This window comes from Lissotriton vulgaris, chromosome 2_1 (genome assembly GCF_964263255.1).
Source record: "Lissotriton vulgaris chromosome 2_1, aLisVul1.2, whole genome shotgun sequence".
NCBI classification, from domain to species: domain Eukaryota; kingdom Metazoa; phylum Chordata; class Amphibia; order Caudata; family Salamandridae; genus Lissotriton; species Lissotriton vulgaris.
Genome location: NC_141687.1, coordinates 1,027,257,295 through 1,027,269,595, shown reverse-complemented (window position 1 = coordinate 1,027,269,595; position 12,301 = coordinate 1,027,257,295). Strand labels below are relative to the sequence as shown.

At 44.1% G+C, this 12,301-nt stretch overlaps 1 protein-coding gene across 14 annotated transcripts in view; it reads right to left on the bottom strand.

Annotated features, from left to right (window-relative positions):
* BAZ2B (bromodomain adjacent to zinc finger domain 2B) overlaps positions 1-12,301 on the bottom strand; it is a 1,380,234-nt gene that overhangs the window by 1,146,827 nt on the left and 221,106 nt on the right. The window lies entirely within an intron of this gene.

Sequence of the window (12,301 nt, the reverse complement as noted above, 5' to 3'; positions counted from 1 at the left end):
AAGCCTTTCAATGGCAGCCGATTCCCTCGGAGGTCCGACAGGTTGAGATGAAGTTCGCATTTTTCTGGAAAAAAAGAGTCCTCTGATCTCCACCCCTCCCAGATGGTCGCCCAGCCCAGAAGAGACACCTGTGTCACCACAGTTAGCTCTGGTTGGCGAAGGGAGAGGGGTCTGCCACTGACTCACTCGCAGTTGGTTAGCCACAAGTACAGGTCTTTTACAGTTTCCTGAGATTTCCTTGATGCTGTACCCACTGGAACTTCAGGTCCCACTGCACAGCCCTCATATGTCAACGGGAATGTGTTTCAAGAACGATGCAATGTGCTATGAGGCTCAACAGCCTCAGTCAGCCTTACCGAAATCTAGAATAGAGGCCAAAACATTTGTATTATAGCATGAATATCCTAGTCTCACCACTCTGCATTACGGGCCTGAACTGCACTGTGTCCAGAACAGTTACAATGAAAGAGAGCATCTGAGTAGGAGTCAGGTGAGATAGTGAACCCCAGCAAGTGCAGAAGGTTCGCCGTAGTACGAAGGTGAGAGAAGATTGCCTCAGTCGATCCCACCTTCAACAGGCAGTCATCAAGATAAGGAAAGACTGGTATTCCGGACCTCCACAGAATAGGACAAAGGCGTCTGTGCTTCTTGGGCACCAGAAAGTAGGGGAAATATCAACCATGACCTACATCCGATGCTGTCACTTTCTATATAGCTCCCTTGGCCAAGAGAGCCAACACCTCCTGATGTATAGCAGTGCTCCTTTGAATGAGCTGCAAAACCCAAAGGTCTGACCTCCGGTGGTGGCGTATCCTGCCACCCACTGGTTGTCCATGATGGTCGGAAGGCATACTAAAGTGGTTTGGAGGCTGCAGGGGATGGACTGGCTCGACCATTGGCTGTAGAAACGGCGTCCTCGGTCATGAAAATATCAGGCAGTTTCCTAGCCAGGGTGGCTGGGTGTGTAAAGATACAGTTGGAAGCCTCTTCCTTGACCACGAAAGGGGCAGAAGGCAGACTGAGCTTGGCAAGGGGCCATAGCTCTGCTGTCCTTAAAACACTCTAGCGCTAAGTCTGCCTTCTCTTTCTCTCCAAACAAACAAGAACCATTAAATGGGGTGTCCATGAGCGAAGTTAGGACATCCTCGAGAAACCAGTGGTTCTCAGCCAGGCTTGGTGTATAAACGTCACCAACATTAATATCACTCTGCCCAATGAGTCAGTCGTCTCCAACCCACATTGTACTGTGAACTTGGCTACATCCATCCCAAGCTTGAGAGAATACGGCTCAGGCCTCCTCCGAGACAGTTGGCTCACTTGTACAACAGTGTCCCAGATGGTATGGGAGTGTCAACCCAAGAGGCTCGATGTGTTCACTGACCACAGTGCCAGGCTGGCAGAAGAGAACTTGCTCCTCCTAAAGGTATTAAGCCTTTTGGATTACCTATCTGATGGAATGGTAGGGAATGCACCTGAGTTAGCTTTGGACTTGGAGGCATGGACCTCCCAGGTGTGAGCAAAATGGGGTCCCCTGGGGTGGGACAATGGTGGCAGGCAAATGTCCTACACACAGGAGCCCTTGTGCAGTGTTTGGAGCAGATCCCAATTAGGACATCAGTAATAGCTTAATTAAATGGGAGTAATGGTTCATTGGAGGAAACTCCTGGCTAAAGCTCCTCCGTCAAGATGTTCGTCTTGACAGCCACTGAGGGTAGTGTAAGGTTTAGGAACTCTGCTGCCCGTGCACTACCACTGTGAATCAGGCACCCTCTTACATAGCCACAGTAGGGGGAGAGACCAGGCCAAAGTCTGGGGAGGTGTACAGTCCACTGGCATCCATCAGATCCTTATACCAGTTGCCGTCTGAATCTTCTAACTGGTATACATAAGGGTCCGCAGACCCCTCCTAATAATCACCCAATCCAAGCCTATCGAGAGAATAAGACAATGGCTCTGGCATGATGGGACTGCCCCCTGTGATGCCAGAAGACACTCATTCTGGCTCTGTGTCAGTCTAGTATCTTGATGGGGATGGTCCGCCCTGCGGTGTTAGCACTGGAGCAGGGGCCTGGGCAAGGTCAAAGAGGCTGGACCAGCACCACTCCGGATCCATCAACTGATCAATAAGGCCCAACTCGCTTCTTGGGCAAACCTGCCAGCAGAAGACCAGTACAGGCCCGTCCAGAGCCCGCAGGGCCTGGAGTTGTTCCAGAGGGAATGGGCCACCAAAATATGAGGAGCATGGCCTTATACAATTCTTGCAACTGGGTGGGTGTCGCTCCAGCTGCCAGAAACTCTTGGGAGGCACAGAGACGACCCAGGTGCAAGCTCCACCACAAAGCTAAGCCTTGAATGCGGACGCTTCCTCGTTTAATCCTTTGTCTTTGACGAACATGGTGAATTTGAAGATCCCTTCAACTTCTTACTCTGCTTGCGCCTGTGGGACTTACCTGATTTCCCTGATGACCTTGACTATGACGAAGAGCTCTTGGAGTGGCTCAGCGAACGGTCCTGGGACTTTCTTTTGACCAAGAGTGCTGCAGTGTCGAGCAGCTTAAGGGACTACTCCCTCAAGGCCTTTGGGTGTGTGGTGCAGCTGTCGACGCAGGCCTTGGCGTTGTGGTTGCACTCCAAGTACCAGAGGCACACCAACCAGAAATTTCCTTTCCACTCAGTAGTGAACATGAAAAAATGACAGCTATCAACGAAACTGTATACCACCAAAGCCTGCCTTTGCAGAGTTAAATTTTTGTGCAACGGTTTATCCGGCTTCAGAAGGAAACAGGTAAAATCTAAATAGAAATGTTATTCTGCCCCACTGATGGTCATTGAGAAGCAAGAGTGGTTGGCTATATAGGTCTGTTGTGCCTTAGCAGAAATGGTGACCTTCGACATGCTACACAACATGTAATTAATTTACTGTATTGCACATTCATTTCTGGTAGCTGTCGATAATTAAAAGATGTAAAGCAAATTAGATGTTTCAACAGAAGATGGAAAACGAGGAAACAGTATGTAAAGAGATAAGGTGATAAGCATGTCATCTTAAATTGTTTCACATAAAGGAGAAATCTCAGTACATAATTTAACTATTTCATCTTAAACACACTACCAATGTCCGACAAGGCTAACCATTATATTCAAATAAAAACAATCAACACTTAGTACTCAATAAGCAAAATGCAGTCACACAGTCAACTACAGAACAAAATTCCAAGTTGTTTCTGAACTGCTTGTCTTATTTAAATCAGATATTCAAAAACTAAGCACAGATGTATGGCCATTTCCTTTTGTGATTCGTAATTTGCTAATTTTAGCAACTCGCGAGTCGCAAAAGGAAATGTCTCGACGCATTTTGCGTCTCCCACTGGGGTTGCAAATGATTTGCCTCATCAATATTAATGAGGCAGGTCGCAATTTGGGACCCTTTGGGAATGGTCAATTACACAGGGATGGTGGCCAGCTGGGGACAGCAGAATCCCATGTCTGGGTTTGTTTTTTAAATAAAGCAACTTTTGTTTTGTTTTAATGCAGCCCATTTTCCTTAAGGGAAAATAAAAACGGGTTGAGTTTCAAAAATAAAAATGAATTGCTTCAGCTTCATTTTTTTTAAGAGCAGTCAGCGGTCGTTGGGGCCACTGCCAGCTCTTAAAGATTTTCACTGCAAATCGTGAAGGGGTTCTCTGGGGATCCCTTCTCGTTTGCGACTGGCTTATCACCAATTTAAAATTGGTGGAAAATACAATCTTACATCCCCCTGCGACTCGCTATGAGGAAGGGACACCATTGGCATGCCCCTTCCTAATCGACTCGCAAAATCTATTTTGGAAGTCGGTTACAAGTTACAGATTCGCAAAATAGGTTCAGTACACGCTACATCTTTTTTTAAGGATTGCAAACAGGCAGATTTCCAGTTTGCGACCGCTAAAAACGATCATACATCTGACCCTAAATGTGGCAGAATAAAGTGCAATATCTAATTGCAAAGTGTTCAAAGTGAACACCATTCAAATACAGTTCCGGTACAATCAAATAGTTCCAATAAATAAAACAATTGTAGCTTTAAACAGATGTGATGGTCAATATGATTTAGCAGTTTATTTTTGTTGAACCAATATCAGAATTTCATATTTCAAACCCATTAATAATATGTTTAATACATTTCAAGAAATTTGGTCAAACGAAACCTACGTTTTGTGTTATATAAATCCTAGCCTTATTTTGTTATACTTTTTTCAAAATATGACCTTTCTTACAGCGAACATAAATATGCATTAATTTTAATTTTAAATAGATGCACTAAACACAATTACCAATTAGATTATTACCAAGCGTTAATTTCCGAAAATACAATCTTAAGCAAAAGCAAAAATACATATGTAAATGTTTTTCAGAAAAAAATTGGCTCAGAAATAACTGAAAAATGTAACACTACATATATCTTCAAAATATTCAGTACAAGAAATACTACACCGAAATGGTACACAAGCTTTATTTGTATCCACAAACCTGCATTTACATGTTGCTACACCAGTAGAATGTCTTCCGTCATAACTTAATAAAATGAATTCATTAGGCTTATTGGTAAGCGAGGAATTAAGACGTTGGCTATCCCACACGTAGCACATTCACTTCTGGAGTAGAAGCAGCCCAACATACCAAAGCCTTTTTTACTTAAACCTCGACTTGCATAGCACATTAAAATCACAGAAGTGAATAAGTTACACTGCTATGTACAGTTCATTCATTGGATTAATTCACAAGGAAAGTTACTAATATTAAGAACTGAGGTTTTTCTTTATCCTAAAATTCACCTACTTATTGAATCACAGTCAATACCACCACAAAAAAATAATTACTCATGTTTGTCCCCTCAAGATCATTGCTTTTCACATTGCCATGTTTCCGGCTACCAAAAAAAAAAAAAAAAAAAAGGAGAAATCTGAACTTGCAGATTTCTTCTCTGGCTGACCTATAAGTCATTATCTACCGTAAAACAACAAACTGTTTTTTTTAAATGGTAATTTACAGTAAAAAAATACTTTCCTTCTAGTACATTTCTGGTGGACTGTAAATATTCTATCAGACTCAGTACACTGGAATCAGTTACTGGTGTTTTTTTCATGCCCCATCAAAACATGCAAAGAGGAACCTGGCAAGCATCAGTGAACATTTAGAGCAGGTAGCATGGTTGCACATTTGGCATTTATTATTTTACGGCACTTCTTGATGACGGGAGGAGGGAAGGTAGTAAGGAATCTGCAGATTATGTATCCACCAGAAATGTTACCAACGGTAAGCTACTTTTTCTTCCGATAAATACATATTCCCACAGATTTGTCACCATAAGAAAGTCCTAAAGCAACGCCTCCCTAAAAGGTGGGTTTGATTATTGCTCATTAACCAAGGAAGTCATGCAAAGCTGTGCTGGAAAAATAACCACAATTCTGTGACAAAGGTATGGAAAGATAACCATGTGGCAGCCTGTCAGATGCCAGCCATCGGAACACCTATACTGAGAGCCATGGAAACAGTCATGGTCATAGTGGAAAGGGCACGAATGCCACCAGAGGTCTTTCTTGGCTAAAACCTAGAAGTTCTTAATATAATGGATACCCTGAGAAGAATACACTGTTTAGTCATCGCCTGGGTCTTTTTATATAAGCGAAGGTCACAAAGAACTGATCATCCACTCTGCCCTGTTGAGTACAGTTAATGTCATTGGACATAGCATATCTGCGGTCCATTTTACACAGCCACGCCTCCACTTTAGTAGGCTGAAAAGGAAGCAAGAAGGATGGACGGGTAATTGGCTAGTCCATGTGAACGGTAGATAAAACCTTTCATAGGAAGGATGAGCATACATTAAGGACCAATGTATTTAGAAAGAAAACAAGATACAATGAAAAGTGAATGCACGGAGGGGCTTGAAGTGCTCTCACCCTACAGGTTTATGTTATGCTACCAATAGTACCATCTTCAGAGTAAGAGGCTGAACAGGGCCAACTTAGCGTCTGCTCAAAAGGGGATGTGATGAGTTAAGTCAGCACAAGGTTCTACTTCCACTGAGGAACAATTAGAGTAGAAGGAAACAACTAAACCGTATAGAAAACATGGTACTACAGTTGAACTCACCATGTAAGCCTGGCCAAGACACACAAAGGCAGACATGTCAGCCAAATAGCGATTAACTTTTGCTACTACCAGATTTTACCCTGGGGCAAGGCAGAGCGAATCACAGGGAATCAGAAAGTTGGAATTAAAAAGGATTTATGCTCTTTGACTCATACTGCTAAGCTTTTTTTTCAGAAACCTGCATAAAGGTATTTTGTGGTGTGTTACCAAGGAGTCAAGATAACGACTACAACCTCAGCAGAAAGGCAAAGACTAAGACATTGCTCAAACTCCACACTGGGATCCACAGCATTCAAGGATTGGGTTTGACCATACTCCTGTGAGATGCAGGAGAGGAAAAGGCGTCGAAGTGCTGAGTGCCAGCTTATTGATATACCAGATCCTTCTCACTTAGCCCGAGACAATGAGAATCAGCTGTGCTTAATTGTCCTGCACCTGCTACAGGACCTGGAACAGAAATACAATGGGTGTAAGTGCATACAGTAGACCTTGAACCCAGATAAACCATACCACATTGAACTATTCAGAGGCAAGTGTATAGCACATCTCCAAATGCACATCCTATACCAGGCACTGGCTAGGAGGTCCAGGAATCAACACCCCTAACCTGGATAACACCACCTTCATCATTTTAGTCTACAGCTACCACTTGTGGTCTTCCAGTGAAAGGTAACTGACAGGATCTGTTCTCATGTTGAAGGAAATAGCAAAGGGAGAATACTTTCTTTGGCGAATAGTCACGCAACACAGTGCCCTGGACCAACACCACACAGCTTCTTGATACATGGACGGTGCCACGTGGTAGTGTATTTTGGCAGAATGTGAATTGCACAACAGACCACCTGCGGCTGTAGCACATTTGTGTAGAGAAGATACAATGACAAAAGGTTTTGTATTGCAATTGTACCCAGGTGGGCACCACAGTATATCGAGAAGGTATATGTTGGCCTTTGCATGCAATGGACTGAAGGGAAGACCCATTAAATTATAGGAAAAGTTCATCCGCAAGTGCAGATCTAGAAGAACTGAGCTATTCGGCGTACATGATTTGAAATCCAATTTGTTCTCAGACTCGACTGAAGGGCTTTCATCTGCCATCTAACAGGAGGCACCAAAAGCATGCAAAGGGGAATCTGGTCCGATCTGTGTCCAATTCAAAAACGTAAGAATCATCCTACGAATATGTGCAATGCTCTTAGCAGGAGGAAAAGCCTTCATGTGGGTCGTGTCCAGTCCTGCTCCCATGACGGTATTCTCTGTTTTGAAGGGAGGTAAACATTTGTGCACTGACAAAACCCCAAGCTATGGGGAAGAGTTATGTGCACGAGGATGTTATGTTAGACTAATGCCTGGGACACCGCATTCACCTCCAAGTCATCCAAATATGTATATGGAGTCCTGACCATCACAAGGAACAGCCACAGCTGTCAGAACCTTTGCAAAAATGGTTGGTGACGACATTGGTCTGAACCTGATAATGTTGAGATCTCCACCATGAACCTTAGGTAACCTCTGTAGGCAGGGAGGACTGCCATATGTAAGTCGTGGTCCTGGAGTTACAGGGATGCCAGCCAATCCCCTCTATTGAGAATCAGTCGAACCTAGCTTGGGGACTGAATCTTGAACTTGCCCTGCCAAATGAACAGATTCAAGACGTGAAGGCTAATCATGGATCTCAGACCCCATGGATCTCAGACCCTTGTCCTTCTTGGGAAGAGAGTAAAGGAAATAAAATCCTCTTCCTTGCAGAAGTAACAAATCTGCGTCCCTTTTTTTTTAATCGGACAAGGAATTCCACCTTTAAAATTGAGGTGAGTGTTGGAAACAATTCCCTAGTGGAAGGAAAGTAATCAGGAAAGACGGACATAAAGGGTAGGATGTCACCATTGCGCATCAGCTAGATCATCCAGCGATCCATCGCAATAGTGCCCTTTCAGGTGAAGACATTGAAGAGCCTCCCCTGCCTGAAAATGGTGGTGTAAGGAGTGTGACAGAGTAACTTTCTTTAGGCAAGAGGTAGGAGGGGACTGGATGGGCTGCTGCTGGCGACTCCCAGATTCACCCCTGTCCTGAAATGATCAGTACATTTATTGTGACATCTGGAATGGTTGAGAATGTGTCTCTGCTGAGGCTACAGTGCCCTAGAATAGCCTAAAATATTTCCTGTACTGCTGATGGCAATGTTTCACTGGGGAGGAGAGGTCTATTACCAAAGAATTCCAGGAAGGAGTCAGCCTTCTTTTCAAGCAGGCGCTCGACATTGAAGGGCATGTTCATGAGGGTTGACATGTCAGAAACCAATGGAGCACATCCTAATGTGAAAGGGCAATGCGACAGCCGTGACCATAGATCAAGCCATTGAGTCCAATCTGCACTTCAGAATCTGTTTGAAAACATCGAACAACCCCATTTTAATGCGGTTTTATAATTGTGAGTTTTGCCAGATCCCACAGTGTTCAGCAAAAATGGCGAGGAGGTAGATGGTGTTCACCTTTTGAAAGGTGGGTTTGACGGTTTGAAAAATTACACTGTGTGGGTCATGAAGTTTTCAGAGGTAAAAACTTCATGAGCCACGCAGTTTAATTCTTTTCAACTCTATCCAGAGCAGCATTGGAAAAAGCAATTGGGTAAAATTTCGAGGAACCAGGTTGGACCACAAGCCATTCTAGTGAAGGGTTTGGAAACATGAATAGTGGGTGACCAATGCAGATCGCGGTTATCTCGCAATTTGTGAATGTGCTACTGTGCCCGCCAAGGGTTTCTAACATGCAGCAAGGAGAAGTTCAAGAACAGCATCACTGAGGCAAAGCAAACGCTCCAAAGCTGAAGAGGATAGCTATAATATTTCCTTCAGATTGTTAGATTCTGACCTGAAGGTGGCTGTCACTTTACACGTTTCTGCTGCTCTTTGGACTGCTGTGGCGAAAGAAGAAGCTTCTTTTTAATAATTGCCACAGGGTCTGGTGAGGTATTCAGGCCACTAGCATCTTGTAAATACGGATATCAGCCAGCTTAAGTATTAGAGGGGGAAAGGACATTATAAGGTTCCAAGTCATCATCTGCATGGGCACATTTCTTACCAGGCATGGCAATGTCCTCAGAGTTGCACCCAAATTGGTTTTCCATTCGGGCACATTTTTAGGCCTTGAGAAGATTTTCACCTGCTCTTCAGACACTATGGTGCTTTGTAGGTTGAGCCTTTCAGACAGACCGAGCTGTGTGGGTGCAAAGACCTATACCCAGCTCACTGCCGAATTACAGCCCACGACTGCTTTCGATTGGTTGGTTTTATTGTCAAACTCATTTGTTTGCTTCTTATTCAATGGCTTACCCTCCTCTTCTAGTGTTTGTCCCTTCCCTGAACCATAGCCTCTTAATGCTTCTATATACTGGCTGACTTGTATCATTCCTCTGCTCACATTTACAGGACCACTTTTTAGGTCTCGCCTGTGATGCAGCGCATGCGCTGCATCCCCTTTGCGAGATCTATAGTTGTTGCTTTTCTGTCCGACTTCTCTGGAAGCGGGGTTGGTGTCCGCTCGGTCGCCCTTAGGCCCCACCCACCTGGACCTGGAGATTTGGGTCACGCAGGGCGTCTCATCAGACATGCGTGTTTATTTAAGCGGCAGATACGTGCGATGATGTGCACGTGTGCGACATCTGTTGGGCACGGCGTCTCGTCATCTGGCCATTTTGAACGCGCTCCACCCTCACCACCCACGTCCATTAATGCCTCCAAAGTAAAAGGATACTAAGCAGTCGGTCCCCTTTTATCATCTCAGAGAAATAACGATCTTAATGGGAGATGCCCGAAACGCCACTCAACTGCAAAAGGACTGACAAGCCCTACTTGAAGAACGGAAGTTATAAAAACAAACAAACTTTTGACTTGGAGCTAAAGCCCCGGGCTCTTGAATGCTGCAGGATGAAACTAGTCTCCAGGCCTGGCTTCTTTGCGCAACACCAGTCTGTTGAGAGTTGGTCTGCTCGGTTGCTACGCGTGTTGCAGCAGTCGCTTCTGAGTCAGGTGTACTCAAGCTCCGGATGGGGTGGACCCCATGTTGCTCTCAGCCTCACGGTCGCTGCACCCAAAGGTGCTGCTGCCTGTCATAAATCACAGTCCATGCCGCCCGGAGCCTGTCCCCATCAGCGACCGGGCTGATCTAATCTTTCCAATTTCAATGTTGTCCTGGGCTCGTCCGTACTCAACTGCTCGAGTCCTCTGGCACCTGTCACTGGAAGCCACATGCAGGCTACAAGTGGATCTCTCTTGGATTTCCCCAAGCCTGCAACCGCTGGGCTCAAGTTGCCTTGGTCTTGTCATTGCACAGACCCAAGTTGCCGGAAATTCGCATCTTGAAAGCAGTCACCAAAGCGTACTGGGCAATGGAAGTTACTTCATGCACACTTTGTCCCCACAGGTTGCATGATTGCATCAAATGGTAATGGTTGACATTTTGCACCCCTCGAACATTAACAGGCTCTTATTAGCTTGGTGGAAACTACAGAATGTAAACGGGGTCCTTTCACTCCATTTAATTATTCTTGGTGCTGATTTTTCACCTCTATCAACTATGGGTAGCAAGGGCAATATCAACAGTCGCAAGGAGCTTAGTAAGCGTTAGCTCTTGCTGCTCCGTCTACCTCTAATTAAACGAGCATTCTTGCCTGCCAGTTAGTGACTAGGTGACCAACAAACGCCATGGATGTATGGGCAAAAAGTGCTGCTGTTATCAATATTTTAGGTGACCTCAACAGTTTCAAAAGTACCGTCCCTTCTGTAAAGAAGTCTCAGCTGTGTTTACCAACTGCTAAGCGCTGTGTATGCACAATGACTTCTGGCACGGTTTGTCACTGATGCACATCATATCCACCCATTTCAGCCTGTACAAAGAGCCTAGAATAAACCAATATTTTCTGGAGTCACCGAAGACCAAGAGGTACTGTTGATACCAGGAAGATATGAACCTAAAATAACAGATATTGAGTGTATGAAACAACAGCTCCTGCTTTTCGTACTCCACAAATTAACTTGAACCAGGAGGTATTATTACGCTGTGCAGCTAGCATGAGTTCACCTGTTGAGACAAGCATTTGCAATGCAATAGGTCTCACATTTATGCAAGTTTAAGCTATTGGCATTGTAAATGACAAAGCCTTTTATTTATGTTTTAAAAACAAAAATAAAAGGCATTGTTATTTGCAATGTCAATAGCTCAAACTCGCAGAAATGCGAGATCTATTGTATTACAAATGCTTGTTACTTTTCCTTCAGCACTCCAGGAGACTTGACTAGCTCTTTCCGTCAAACTGCTTCACTCCTCAAATAACCCTGCGATTTGCTGCTCCCCACCTCTTGCAACTGGTCTGTAAAAGCACAGCAGCAGGAATATACTTACTGGGGTATCGCTGAAAAGTAGACTGTATGGGGTTTTATTTCATCACCTGCATTTCAAACATTGCATGAAAGCACAAGCTTTGGCAAACAAAGGCTTTTATGGTGCTGGTGTAAAGGCCATCAACTGCACTCACTCAACTGGCTCTGAGGCAGAAGGTGTACTTAGCATGGCACTTCTCCTAGAGGCACGCAAATCTGCTAACTGAGCAACTGCAGAGGATTAAATAGCTAAATCCTGGCAAAAAAAAACATTTTCCTTTACATTCCGAAACTTTCTTATTCTTTTTTAATTCTGTTCTGTATTTGAAAACGACACCATGTCATTTATAGAGTGAAAACATTGAATTCAATTTACACTTTTGAGGCACCTTAAGATATGTGTTTGCTTTTCCTCCAATATTTAATTATTTGTTTATTTTTTATTTTTTTTAAACTACACTTTACAGACAAGTATTGACAAAGTTAACAGCTGGGCACTCGCATTATAAAGGCGAGACTTATTGGGTTTGCCAATCTTTCTTTTGGGAGATTATACACAGATAGGAAACTCACCTGAAGGAGAAGGGGAATGCTTCCATGGGTCCATAAGGGGCCTTCAAAATGAGCTCAGCCTCCCAATGGTGTGATAACGGAGTATATGTGGTTTAATAAACAGGAGTCGCATACCTCGATATTGTATTCCGAGCTCAAACACCACATGCAAATGACGTGTATCTGACAATGCCATTTTTTTGCAGCACAAGTGAACAGATTTAAACTTTAAACCTA